Raw genomic sequence first — 14,644 nt, forward strand, 5'->3', positions numbered from 1 at the left:
CTTGCTAATCCCTTCACCTTCTCCCCCCTCTAGCAACCAACAGGTTTTTTCCTATATCTCTGAGTCTGTTTCTGTTTTGTTTGCTCATTTACTCTGTTCTTTAGATTCCACATATAAGTGAGATCATATGGTATTTGTGTTTCTCCATCTGACTTTATTCACTTAGCTTAATATTCTCAAGTTCCATTTATGTTGCTGCAAATGGTAAGATTTCATTCTTTTTTATGGCTGAGTAATACACCATTGTATAAATGTACCGCAGTTTCTTTATTCAGTCATCTGCTGATGGGCATTTTGGTTATTTCCATATCTTGGCTATTGTGAATAGTTCTGCAATAAACATAGGGGTGCATATATTTTTTCGAATTAGTGTTTTGGCTTTCTTTGGGTAGATACCCAGGAGTGGAATTTCTGTATTTTCAATTTTCTGAGCTACATCCATACTGTTTTCCATAGTGGCTGCATCAATCTGAAATCCCACCCACAGTGCAGGAGGGTTCCCTTTTCTCCGTATTCACATCAACACTTACTGTTGATTTATTGATGATAGCCATTCTGACAGGAGTGAGGTGGCATCTCATTGTAGTTTTTATTTGCATTTCTCTAATGATTAGTGACACTGAGCATTTTTTCATATGTTGGTTGGCCATCTGTATGTCCTCTTTAGAGAGTTTTTAAAAATATGTATATATAAATTTTGGATAGTAACCCCTTATCGGCTCATATAACTTTTGACTCTCCAAAAGCTTAACGACTAATAGCTTACTGTGGACCAAAAGCCTTACTGATAACATAGTTAATCAACACATATTCTGTGTGTTATTTATATGTATTATATACTATATTCTTACAATAAAATAAGTTAGAGAAAAGCAAATGTTATTAAGAAAATCATAAGGAAGACAAAATATATTTACAGTACTGTACATATTTATTGAAAAAAATCCACGTATACGTAAACCCACGTAGTTCAAACGCATGTTGTTCAAGGGTCACCTATAGTTATAAATGCAGCCCAAACAAGTGGTTGTTTTTGACGTCCATGATGTGGTTTTCTGAAACAGTGACCAGCTCTTGACAATACTCTGAACAAAGCAGAGTTTAATCATCTGGATTCGTATGCTTGTATAAAATTCAGTGTATGTTAAAACAATGCAAAAAGACCTCAGATAAATTTTAAAAACTGAGTTAGGTTCTAAGTTCCCATAATATTAGTCAAGTTTTTCATGTACAGGAATATCCTGTAGGACTCAAAAGTCATGTGGGATGCAAGGTAATTTTTTGTTGTTGGCCTCCATCCTTTAAATGGCAGTAGTACCCCCTATCCTTGTAAAAGCCACAAAAAGCCTCCCCCGGTTTCCAGAATGCCCTTGAGGACATTGAAAATCATGCTCTGAAGTGTTCATCAACTCACCATTCTGCATGTTTTCTAAGTGCTAGGAATGGTTCTAACAGCCCTAGATGGATGGTGCTGTCAGCACAAGCATTTCCTTATCACACATCAGGAAACTGAGGCACAAAGAGGCTAAGTAATTCCCAAGGTCACAGGTCACAGGACAAGGACGCTTGTCGGGAGGTCAAATGCAAGCAGTCCAGAACCCGCGTGAAGCATCACGACGCCTGTCTTGATTTGCTCCTCCATTTGTGAGACTTTTTATTCCCAGCCTGTTCCCTACCGACAGGTCTAGGCTCCAATAACAGGAGAAAGACCTCCAGATATCACAGACCACTCTGTTTATTTATTCTGTCCTGTTTCTCTCTCTAAGCATGACACGAGCAGCCCCTTTCCGGCTGGCCCTCGGCAGTGGTGGCAGAGCTCAGCCTTTAGCTCACGCCCTCTTTCTGACCTTGCTTTTTGTCTGCGAGTCGCTGACCTATTTCATCCCTTCTTAGGATATGATAACTAAACTAAGTAAAAGAGGCGTAATTTACTGCCTTCCCTCTGCTTTTCCAATTACCCCACTTGAGCTTCGCTAATTTTCTCTTCACCTCTCCTCACCTCGCAGCGCTGTTGTGTTTGCTCTGTCAGACCAGTGGGTATGGTGATGCTAACCTGCTTTTACTCTGGGAGTCATCTCAAACAAAGGGCCACTTCACCAAATGGGGTGTTTCAGAAGCGATTAGCTCACCTCTCACCCACAGCTGCTCAGCATCGGCTGTGTGAGCGTTTCCGAGAGCAGATCCAGAATGCAGTATGCCTGCTCGTGGTTCATCCCTCTTTTGGCTCTGGATCATTCTAGTTGGCTTCCTGGGCAGGTGGGCTGTAGGCCGTGCCACAGTGACGGTCCTAAATTAAGTTGTGGGACCCAAGGGCTCCTTTTCTTCTGGGGAACTTGATGTCAAGGAAGTAAACAGAACTCACAAGGCCTTTGAAAATCAACTGCTCTGGCAAGGATCCCACAGGACCTTCTGGAGGACAGCATCCAGCTGTGCGGGTTCTTTGGAAGAGACACAAATGCCTTCGAACAGGATAATGCACATGGCTTTTCATTTGCATATGCCTGTAACAGTTACCCTATGGGAGTGTTCCAATCAACACTGTGGTGTTTTGCTCTAACCCTATTCCCGCCCCCTTCCTCTGCTCCTATGCAAGCAGCCAATATCACTGAACCCAACTCTCTATATCAGAAACGAGGAGAGAGGACGATCAAAAAAGACGAGAAAATACAGGAAGCAAAGCACCTAGGACTGTGGGGCAGCGTTTTGGAGGCTGTGATTTTAATCCAGTAGCCAAGCATAGGGGACCTTCAAGACTTCTAAAAAGCATAGCATTCCAGTCAAGTCACAATCAGGATACACGCTGTTTCCTTCAGTCATCAACAAACATAGGTGCCATGGAAAAGACATCTGTTCTTGTTCTCCTGTCTCCTTTTTTCCATCGGTCTATCCTCCTTCCATTTTCTCCTGAATAAATCAGACAGAGAACCATTAATCTGATACTAAAAAGGCTTTCTCTCACAGGTCTAGTAGAGACATTGGTCAAACTATACGGAAATATTGTAAGCGCATCGCCTAAGAAAAGCGAGAGGAAAGCATTCAATGTGTTTTGTTAGTTGTATCAGAAAATAAAATATGTCAATTCATCTTTCAGACTTTGCAAGACGAACCTGTCCGTGACCACAGAGCGGCCCAGTAAGAAAACACGGTGTGCTTTCTGAACCGTCACTCTTATGTTTCAGTTCCCCTTTTTCAGCCTGCGACACTCTTGATAACATGATAACTTCATATGCCAGTGGCGTCTCTTGCCTTTACCTCTTTCCAAGCTCGCGTTTTCTACTTACTGGCCATCTTTATCAGAGCATCCCTAAGACCTGTACCTGGACATGTCCAAACCTGCCCTTGCCTCCCCGTGGCACAGCCCCATCATTTCCCATCCCCCATTCTCCCAGCCTGGTCCCAATCCTGGCTGGAAGGTGCCCCTTAGTATATTTTCTTATATTCTACTTTGCGACAGGGTATTTACGTACTTGACGTATCTCTGCACTAGGCTGTAAGTTCCTTAAGAGTAGGACCTGTGCCTCACTCATCTTTCTATTCATCCCATCATTTAGCAAGTGGCACACACACTGGAGGACTCACTAAATATTGACTTCATGAATGGAGAGGGCTCTCAGCCTTTACTGTTGGTGGCAGTGAAATCACGGGCACCTACATGATGGGGAAGGACTGTGACACTCTCATGCCATGTCTAAGGCGGGGACACGGGGAACAACATCCTCTCCAAATGCCTTACTGAGTGCTAGTCATTCCAAATGTTCAGTAAGGCGAATGCTCATCGCTTTGGGGATGCTGTGGGAGTGACAGGGTGATGCCACTTTCTTTTCATTAGCCCTGGAGGCACAAAGTCAGGAGCCAGAGCAAGGGGACATGTTGTACCCACATTCTGCCTGGTGTCATGGGCCGTGGACCCCAAGTCCCCGCTTCTGCTGGACGGCCACAAACACACGTAAAGTCGACCAACTTCAGATGAGATGATAGGTCAGCGCCGTCGTTATCATAGGCTTTCATCTTCCCACTATACTATGAGCCTCCCAAGGAGGAAGACCTATCTACCTTAGTACTTAAGTCATTCTCCTCATCACTGTGATGCCTGGCACATGGCTGCTCCATAAATATGTGTGGATAGCAAGTATGTCTCAGAGCTGAATAGAGGTGAGGTTCACAATACTCATGTAGGGTCACTTACGTATTAGGAAAAGCTGTTAATCAGCTGCTTTTTCATGTTCACAGAAGATGGTCTTAGAATCAATATGCCTGAACTAAAAAAGAAATTTCAATGTTAAATCAACTGAAAACTAATCCCCCCCCCCCCCATGGTGTGTTCTCTAGACCACCTGTATCACAATTACCTGGGAGACTGTATATATATGTATGTATCTCATATTCATGTGCCTCTACCCAAAACTGTTATACTTTGGGGTGAACCTGGCATCTTACATTTTAAACAAGCATGTAGGAATTGCTATGATAAACTAACATTTCAAGACATGGTCTAGAGTGACAAGTGAGGGAACTGTCACAGGGAGAGTTGACACAACTTTGAAACTCAAGTATCCAAAAGATCCAAGGAATTCTATCTGTGGCTTCTTTAAGCATATGATGCTTTGTCTTAGATGGCTTAGAAGAAATTGGACAACGTGACCTCACACGATTCTTTCTAGATCTATAATCCTATGAAAAACACATTCTTTATCATCCCCTCAAATTCCACATGCACAGAAATAGAACTCTGGACCCGTCATTTCTCTGATGGTGATGAAAATGGTTTGTTTGGTTTGTTGTCCTTTTTAGCTGCTTTTTCTTCTGTTAATTAAATCCAATATTCTTGAGTGTCTACTTAGTACAACACCTAGGTAAGATACTTTAAAAGAAACTTGGGATATGAATCGACCATCTGTGAGGAACTCACCACCCAGGACATGAGGGATATATGATAAAAGATAAGCATACAAAAGCTAGGGAGTAACTCACAACACTAGAAGAGAAAGGTCGGTTGAGTACGTGAAATTAACTGTACAAATAATAACATCCCAGAGTGTTCTGAGGACAGCGATTATGTCAAGCTGGGAGTGCATTTGACTCCAATCTCTAAGAACGGGGGGAAATTTCCAAGGCAGGAAGGACAAGGAAAGCCAGGAATTGGAGTGGCATGAGCACATTTTAGATGAGAAGGAGTAAAACCACTTGATGAGAGTGCGAGTTTAGTCAAGAAACATGGGACATGGATGAGTAAGTTGGAAACCTGCTTTGTAGGGAGTTCCAATATCATACCAAGAGAATTTTGGACATTGTCCTCCAGGGAAATTGGAGGATTGAGGGGCAGGGGGGTCAATACAGTTTGGAGAAAGTAGTGTCTTAACAAAGTTAATCAGATGGCATTTTTACGACGATGTTTAAAGAGAAAAGATGTGAAGTAGACAGATCAGTTAGTAGCTATTTCAATGGACCAGACATGAGGTATGAAGACTTTAACCAGGACTAGAGTAAAGCAGGAATGGAAAGAAAGAAATGGTTGAAAGAGATATTATGCCGTGAAGAAAGGACAACAGAACTCAGTGACCAATGGGAGATGGGGTTGCAAAGGGGGCGGGAATCATAATGGGCATCCTTTCTAATCTTCTACATAGTGATCACTGATCAGCAGCATCCAGACTTTTGTAGACAACGGCGTTTTCTCTGTATCTGAGCTTCGCCACTGTGTTCTGCCATTGACTCATACCAGCCTCAGGAATAACTGTGATTGTGTGTATTTCCAGGCATTTCCCCATTGCGTTCTAACGTTACCAAAGAGCTGTCAGTGTAAGGAAGTAGCCAGCAAAAGAAAAAAAGGCATAGATGATAGAGAGATGATAGATGCATGATGGATTAGACAGATAGATAAACTGATAGATAGATGGATAGACAGATGATAGGAGAATCAGGACTAGGAGGAAGTAGTGAGCACATATGATGTGCCATGATTTCAAAAACCTGAACATGAACTCTGGTTTCCATCATGCGCTTTCCTTTCCTAAGAAAGGAAAATGCAGGCTATTCTTGGGGCTTACTTCATAACGCAGAGAAGGAAAGCAGACCCTGAAGCTCCAGAGGGAGAGCTGTGCTCCAGCTCAGACCCCGTCTAAAGGGGTTCCTTCCACTTCTGCAATGAAGAGCTGTCTGACCAAGTGTGAAAATAAGGCACTTGAAGAAATGAGATGAAATGAGAGCGAGGCTGGCGTGGTATTGGTCTTGTATTCCAGAGAGAAAGGCCAACACCTCAGTGAAGGACGGCCTGATTATATGGGTTGTGTCTTATCCAGAGAGGCAGAAAATGTCTTAACCTAACCCTCAATCAAAAACTAGACGTTCAGTGGAGACGGGGACGGAGCTGTCTCCTAGACATTTGGAAACAAGCTGGCCTCAAGGAGAAGCACAGAACACTGCAGAAAGTGCTGGATGACGACGTACTTCTGAAAAAAAGGACAAGATGAAACTTCAATTCGGGTATGAGGAAAAGCTGGACAGAAGTTGTCGATGACCACCTTATCACAGCCAGAGATGGGGGGTCATTGGCACCTGGGTCCGGGCCTTCTGGAGCTGTGTGAGCGGGGGGAAGAAGTCTGTGGAGCTGAAGCGCTTGGCAGAGGGGAGATACGGAGCATCCTCATAGATTGCTCCATGAGAGACCCCGTGTGGTGTGGGGTGGCAGGCTGCGGGCCAGAGCGGCATGCCGGCCTGTGTGAGGAGAAGCAGCGCTCAGCAGTAGAAAGAAGGGGCCTAGCTGTCCACAGACCCCATTCCTGCCTGGCATTTGAGTTTCCACCTGTTTGTCACCAATTCTGCCTGAGAATGCCCCCTGCCCCACGAGCAGAAGCCAAAATGGGGCGTCCTAACACCAGAGCCAGAAGTACGGAACCATGGTGGTGCATGGATTCTTCTGGCAGCTCTAGGGACCTGCCACGGCAGAGGGCTGTCACACAGAAATAGGAAGAGGTTGACTGTTTTGACACTGCTGCTGGCAGGCACTTACTGAGGGCTTACAATGTGCCAGGTACTGTACTAAATAAGCTCCTTACACATTCTGTCGCTTTAAATCCTTACAATGAATTTAAGAGGCACTATTATTCTCCCCCAATGAGGAAACTGAGGCTCAGAGGTTAAACAACTTGTGTATGTCCACACAGTCTGGATTTCTCACCACTGCCAGATACCTCAGATGACTCTCCCCACCCCCACGCCCACTCTCGACCCCATTTTTTTGTTTTTTGGGTTTTGGTTGGAAGAACAGAGGCACAGATTAATTGACTCTCCCCCAGGTTACAGGTCTCTCCCATAAGTGTTTGCGCACGCAAACAGCCGTCTTGCACAAAGCCTGTGCACAGCTAAGTGAAAATCTTCCTTATCTTCCAGATGCTACCCTGATACAAGCAAAGAGATAAAATAAATTTGCTGAGCTTCAGATGCAGCCATCGTCTCCATCATAGGGAAGAGCATCTCTGTAATGATGAAAAGCACTATAATTTTAACCTTGTTATTGGGCGAAGCACAATTTACGCTAGTGATGGAAAAAAGGGAAAAGATTTATGAGATGTAAGATAGAAAGATAAACTCTTGTCCCTCAGTGGCTATTAGAAACATTGCCCAAATACTATAAATGTGTGAAAGATGACATGATTATTTTTGCATTTCCACTGGGCATTTCCTGCATTGCAAGCATTTACGGGGCGGAAGTCCTCAGTACCGACGGTTCAGCTGGCTGGAAATGGGGGAAGAGCCAGCAGCAGCACATGCAGACCCTCCGAGGAGGCCTACTGGCTGCGCCCCACTCCGGGATGGATGTAGGGCAGGTGGCCGAGGCACAGAGACTACGCCTAGTCACCTAGGGTGCAACGCCTGCAGGCTCCTTCTTTATTTCCTGCCTCCAGCCACCTGCTCTTAGGATAGCTTCGGTGGCAATATCCTGTCCCATGTTTCATCAGGATTTGGCGTCAGCTTCGCGTCCACCTCAACATCTGGGACATGAGAGGGCAGCCTAGACAGTCAGGAAGCGCCAGCTGACGTTCATCTAGCTGCCCCACAAAGCCCCATAAACAGAAGCTGCCGAGAAGTTAGAGCCACCAACCTGGCCCCAAGGAACCACAGGAGGTTTTGTAAAAGAGGAAGGGAACCGACACGAGAATATGGTTTAGCTTAAGCCAACCTGAAATCGTTTTTGCAGCTGGCCAGTCTGGACTGGTTATCCTGGAAGGGACGTCGTCATTAACATTTGAAGGCCCAGTCACCAGAAGTTAGTCACGGCTGGGCTGTGGAGTCAGGCCGGGGATGCAGACTGTACAAAGGCCGAGGGTCAAACCAGGTAATGGATCCCAAACTCCCCTGACCCAGCAGCCAATCTCACGAGCAGGAGGTAAATTTCGGCTTTAACCAAACCTGCTCGCAGGCTGGGTTGTAGTAAGATAGGACAACAACTACTGGGGAATTGAGTTCCAAGATTTGCTCATCCTCCGGTAACATCATTTCTTCTTGGGGGCTTCGGTACAAGGTTATTCATCCCTTGGGCCTGTAATATAGTATCCAGCTGACTGGGTTAGGTTTCACTTTCTACAATGGCTCCATCTCTGTCTAATACAGATGTTAAGAGAATTAGTTATATAACATCTGCAAATCACTTGAGGTGTCCAAAAGGGAAGTGGCACGTAAATAGGTAATATGTACAAAATAGTCTGGTACGTGTCCAGTTAGTGATGTGGAGTCCTTGCAGGTACAGACATGAGGGCCACGTGCCGGCAGTACTGGATTGAATTACGATGGCTCTTGCATCTGACCAAGAGAGTACTTGCGTTACCGTAGTCCATATTTAAATTTAGGCTGCAAATGGAAAAGCAGTTCTTACAACTCTTAAGTACACTCTCTACTACAGAGAACCGTGACTGAAGCAGAAGCAAAAATAGCTGTTCACACCACGGTTTGAGAACATCTAAATCTGAAAATGATCATTTTTATTTGCATGCTACCAAATAAGGACATTGGGGAAGCACTGAGTCACCAGTATTCTAGCATTTACCAGATTCCAGTGTGATGTGAGGGTCTTCTTTAAGATGGATGCTCACATTTACATGAAGCTTTCTCCCTGACGTGGAACCTTAGGTTCCTATCTGAAAAATGGGCCAAATCACAACTGTGCAGCACAGCGCTGCTCTAATTAATGATTCAGTACTTTCCAAATCTCAAGCATTCGTGTATGGGACTCATACTGCACATCTGAAGAGTACTTTAGGTTTTAAGAGTACTTTTACCTGCATCATCGCATTTGATCACATTTGATTCTCACCAAATCCTTGAGACAAGTCATCGGTATGTGGTTATCATATTAAAATATTGAATTGTGGGTCTTTTTGTAGAGATGAATCACTACAGGTAGGGAAGAAAAGGAACGGACAAATGAAAACTAGGAGAGTTAGATTTAACATACCACATGGTCCCTGTATTAACTAAAGTTCTTAAAGTACCAAAACCCAGCAGAAAGCTTTAGGTATTGCTCGCAACCCAAGTGTGTTTTCTTTTCCTCTATGCTTTTAGAAGACAGTTTAAAGAGAGTCAGGGAATGTTCTGGCATTTTGTTTTGAAACGTGCTGTTGTCTACTTGTCTGCAGGCTGCGAGATTGGGCTGTTTGCTTTACACAGACGGAACAACCTCTAATATAAGCAGATTTCTATGATGGCTTGACTTATTTTGAATGTGCAAAAATGTTAACTGAGCTTCTCATCTCAGATTTGAAGATTCTTCTGTCTCAGTGTGAGACAGTTAAGAGTTTAAAGGGGAGCGCTGTCTGTTGTACATGTTTTGGGAGGGAGCAGAAGAAAAATGTCTCTGTTCTGTAGTACGATCAGCTATCTGCATCCCTCCCAAGGATTTTTTTCATGAACTTTAGAAGGAAACTTGTATAATTCCAGTTCCCAAGGGCAAACCACATTTGCCAAGAGACCACTGAGCACAGTTTCCAAAGATGGAAGACATCCCAGGTTAGCACTGGGCCAGAGAGGAGCTCAAGCCCAGAATTCCAGGAAAAGCATTTTCTGGAGAGTTTTGGATCATTGCAATAGGTTTTACATATTCACTTACAGGAAATAACAAAATAAATAAATAGAGGTGACATTACCCCTTGCTTATTATGCAGACGGGAAAGGGTAAGAAGGGGAGTGAAAGGGCCTACCGCCAAGCAAAGGTACACTCCTGCCTCCCTCTCCCCCCGCACCCGGAGTTAGCACCCATTTTTTTGTGCGGCACAGCTCACTGTGTATTTCTCCTGCCAGAAAGGAGGCCACAAGGGTGAGCAAGTGGGTGTGTTTGGGGCGGCACATCAGGACATCGAACAACAGCAGGTCATAAAAGAAAGCAGGGCTCAGAAAACAGGGTCTGGTCCTGCTTCCATCTCTAATTATTTGTGTGACTTTGGACACGGTATTCTACCTCTTTCATCTATAAATCAAGGGGGTTGGGCTAAGTGTTCTCCAAGGTTCCTAACAGCTCCTAAAAATTAGGATCCGGTAGGTAAGCACCAGGTAGGGAGGTTGTGAAGCGAAGCATAATTATCACTGTTAGCTGTCAAAGCACAGACCTCGGAGGTGGTAGGAAAATAATCCACAAGGAGTCCTTGCGATGGGTTGGAAAACTCTATAGAAACATCGAATTGTGGGCAGTGCATAATATAAGGCAATATAAAATGGGGCTCGTGTGAGAAAGCCCACATCTTCAAGCAGGAAAGTCAGGGTTTGAACCCAAGCTGTGCCCTACTCCCTTCTACCATCTCTTCCCATGATAATGTAGCACCTTGTGCGCACAATTAAATGTCAGCCACAGAAAACAGTTCCCTTGGCTTTGTTGTTCCAGAACGGGATTCTTTTGTCTTCAATATAATGGATATGCAGAAACAATGATAGATCAGAGATTTTTTCAAAAGCGATGACAAACACACGCTGCTTCCTCCCTCCCTCCTTCCTCCTTCTCCCCACCCCCCAAAATAAATCATTGTTCAGAAAAAAAAAAAAAAAAAAAAAAACACCATTGTCTATTGTCCACGGAGATGAAGATCTGCCTGGGAACAGCTCCGGCAGGCTCGCAGTGGCCCCGCGCAGCCGGTAGGTGGCGCACGAAGGCAGCGCAGGCGGGAGCGCGGGCCGATTAAGGGAGGGGGGTTTCGCCGCCCCCACCCCGCCAGCCGCGGTCTTCCACTCCCGCCTCGCGTGCTAATTGCTGGATACTCTACTGGGACTTTGGTTAGGGGAAAAGAAAGCGGGAATGGGAGGCGGGAAAGGGAGGTGGGGTATCCGGGTCCGAATACACAAAGCCTCAGGGGTCTGGGCGGCTCAAGAGCAAGGATTCCCCCCCACCACCCCCTTTTCCCATCCTCACCCCCAGGGCCACGGCTCCGACCAGAGGAGCAAACAGACCACTGGGAGGAAAATGGTGACGCGGTGCGGAAGCGAGGTGCCCGCCCCCCACAGAAGCCTGGACACCTCCCTCCCCAGCTTACCCATCCCGGGCCTCACAGCCCCAGCCCACCTCAAACTCTGTCCAGCCGGGCGTGAGCTGCCTTCCTACTCAGGGATTTGCCAAGCCCAGCGAGAGCAGACAGGACCTGTCCGCAGGCCAGGTCCCCAAGCAGCAGGCTCCCATGTGGGTGCCTGGGCCCAGCTGGCGCCGTCCGCAAGCCTCCTTCCAGGAGGGGCGACTACCCTGCCTCTTCTGTGTTGGGGGCTGGCACTGTTGGTTCCTGCGTGCCAGCGATGAATGGGCCACGCGGTCATCCAGACAACCAACCTCTGTCTGGTAGAACACGGTGTTAAGCTTCCTGGTGGCCTTCACTCGGAGGCCTGGGTCCAAACTGTGAGCATTAACACCTGGGGCTTTGTGACCTTGGGGATGTTCCGAAACTCCCCAGCCCTCCATCTCCTCAGCTATAAAATGTGGCAGTAATACTTACCTCATAGGAATCTTGTGAGGATTTTTAAAAAGTGGTGCTTAACTTAGCAGGGGGCCTGGCTAGAGTAACTGTTATTATTAACAACCTGACTCTCCTTGGAGAGGGAGGGAGAGGCACAGTTTGCTGCCCTGGAGACAGATCCGGCTGGCATCACTGTTGCCTAGACCGAGGAGAAGAGTCCAGTAGGGGAGCCAAGGGAAGATCCGCACTGGTCACTCCTAACAGGAGATCCATCTGGCCCTCTGCTGCCCTCAGTCCCCCTCAGCCCCCTCCCTCCTCCTGCCTCTGAGGCGGGGCTGTCTGTGTTACACGCCCCTTTCCTTGCTCTCCCTGGATGTACAGTCTCATTCCTTTTATACCCCCTCCTCATCTGGAGCATTCTGAGAGCGTGTAGTACATGGGCTTTGGAGTCAGACATTCCCAGGTTAAAATCCTGGCTCCCCCATTTGCTAGCTGGGAAGTTGGGCAAGTCATTTAACCTCCCTGAGCCTCTCTGTGCTCTTCTATAAAATAGTGATCATGTTACTTACTTACCTCATAGGAGTCCTGTGAAGACAAACTGCCTGGCATGTACTATCTCTTTAGCAAATTTAAAATTTTCAATTTTACAGTTGAAATTAGGCTAGACTGTCATGCATAAGATAATGGAAGTTCACTAGCATTTCCACAGACATCCACCAAAGGTGAACCCAGCAACTGCTAACAATTAGCTTCTCTACTGTCTGAATCAGCAAGGTTTATTTCCCCTCCAGGAAAAGAGCAGAAATCCAATGAGAACACATTCTCCCCAGAGCTTCACAGGTATATCTCAGACACTTAAACCAGTTATTAACTCTTTGGGGCCACCAGATGACCATTTTAGAGCAGTACTCCAGCTGGAAGATTCTCTGGGGGGTGGGTCTTGCTCTAAGTTGCATTTCTAAGCCATGGTTTGTACCTGGTTCATTGGTGACTTGGTGATTTCTTCTTAGTACTCACCACATGTGTCCTGCTACCCAAGCAGGTGTGCTGGCTGGGACCTGAAGCAGGCAAGAAGTCAGGAGCTGTTGACCCTTCTCTAAAGGGACACTTGGGCATTCCCACGAGCATCAGATTTGCATAGCTATTGGGAGAAGCTCAGGCATTGGGCAGACCTATTCCCCTGTACAGCAGAAGGGCCAATCGGCAGTTATGGAAGCCAGCCTCCAAGATGGCACCCAACAACTCTTGCCTCCTGATATTCACATCCTAGGTAGTCCCCTCCCATACGTATTAAGGAGAGCTGACTTGGGTGAATATTGTGAACTGACAGCATGTGATTTCCAAAGCTAGCACATAAAAGACATTGCAACTTCTAACTTGCTCTTTCTTTTCTTGCTCTTTATCACTCACTGTGGGGAAAACTGGCCACCATGTCATGAGAACACTCAAGCAGGTATATGGGGTGGTCCACATATCAAGGAACTAAGGCCTTCTGCCACCAGCCATCTCCAACTTGCCAGCCATGTGAGTGACCCATCTGAAAAAAGTGGATCCTCGAATCCCAATCAAGCCTTCAGATGACTGCAGCTCTGGCTAACATCCTGGCTTCACGAGAGACCCTACCCCAAAACCATAGTGAAGCCATCCGTGAATTCCTGACTCACAGAAAAACTGTCTGAGATTAAAAAAAAAACAACAACATTTAGGCCTCTCTGAGGTGCACAGATACTGTGTAAATGACTAAATTCAGCAACACTCAAAAGAGCCATGGGGCTTCCACTGCCGAAAGTGGGGCTGGTAGTGGGGGTCCCGCCCCCTCACTTGGTCAGCGCTGCTGGCTCCGTACAATGTCTGGGGTCTCAAAGCCCCTGTTGGCATCACCTAAAGGCCTTACTTCCAAAAGATCTGGGGTGAAACCTCAAGCTCAAGTTTCCCCACAGCACTGTGTTCAAAGTAGCGCCACCTTTGTTTTTGAGAAGGGTTGAGAGGACAGCGCTCCCCCCCCTCCCTGCATCTCCTCCCGGAACCCGTTCTGGCGCGTGGCCCAGGTTATAAAATTGCCAGCACTGTCACTGCTTTTTGGTCTTACTATGAGTGTGTCTGTTTAGTAGTGCTGGTTTCAGCATGTCGTGGGGGAAGTGTGCACAGGGGAGGAGGCTGTGTCAGATCTTCCACTCTCTGTGTTAGGCACCTTTTGCTAAAATGCCAGGAGGTCGGGTGGGAGGAGACAGGTTACTGTGTCCTGAGGGGTACAGAGCTGGGCTACTCCATGGATCAGGTGTGAGCTACAGTGGTCAGGTCACCCGGCTTCTTCCTGAAATTTCCCTGGTCATTTCCATCAGTTATCTGATGACAGAAATGTGTAGCTAAGCCCAAGCTCCTCCAAGTGGCAGACTCACTCTTGTGCTCCAGCCCCTCTAGTAGGTGTCGCACACCTGTGGAAAATCATATGTTCAATTCAAGCAGAGTGAATTAAAATGACTTACTAGATAATAGTCTTGAGCTGACCAAATGTTACTTGAAATCCTGTTCCTTTATAAAATTAGTATAGTTAACTCAGTTTTGTTAAGTCTCAGCAAATCTAAAATATCTCACTGGGCACCTATACTATTCAGCAAGAGGTCTCCAGTTGTTTTGTGTAAAACCTTAGCCCTTCCTAGATCTAGGGCCATAACAGAGTTGACTTGTCAGGAAACTTCAACCTCTTGAAAGCCATCCTG

The 14,644-nt window shown here is 46.1% G+C and overlaps 1 long non-coding RNA gene across 1 annotated transcript; it reads right to left on the reverse strand.

Annotated features, from left to right (window-relative positions):
* Nucleotides 1-941: 941 nt before the first annotated feature.
* LOC141572751 (uncharacterized) lies at nucleotides 942-11,861 on the reverse strand. Its single transcript, XR_012498210.2, has 3 exons — nucleotides 11,543-11,861; nucleotides 2,798-2,904; nucleotides 942-2,324 (listed from the first exon to the last, which is right to left on the reverse strand). It is a non-coding gene; the product is annotated as an uncharacterized LOC141572751 (long non-coding RNA).
* Nucleotides 11,862-14,644: the final 2,783 nt, after the last annotated feature.

The sequence above is a fragment of the Rhinolophus sinicus genome, chromosome 15 (genome assembly GCF_057876585.1).
Source record: "Rhinolophus sinicus isolate RSI-liver-muscle chromosome 15, RSI-T2T, whole genome shotgun sequence".
Lineage (NCBI taxonomy): Eukaryota > Metazoa > Chordata > Mammalia > Chiroptera > Rhinolophidae > Rhinolophus > Rhinolophus sinicus.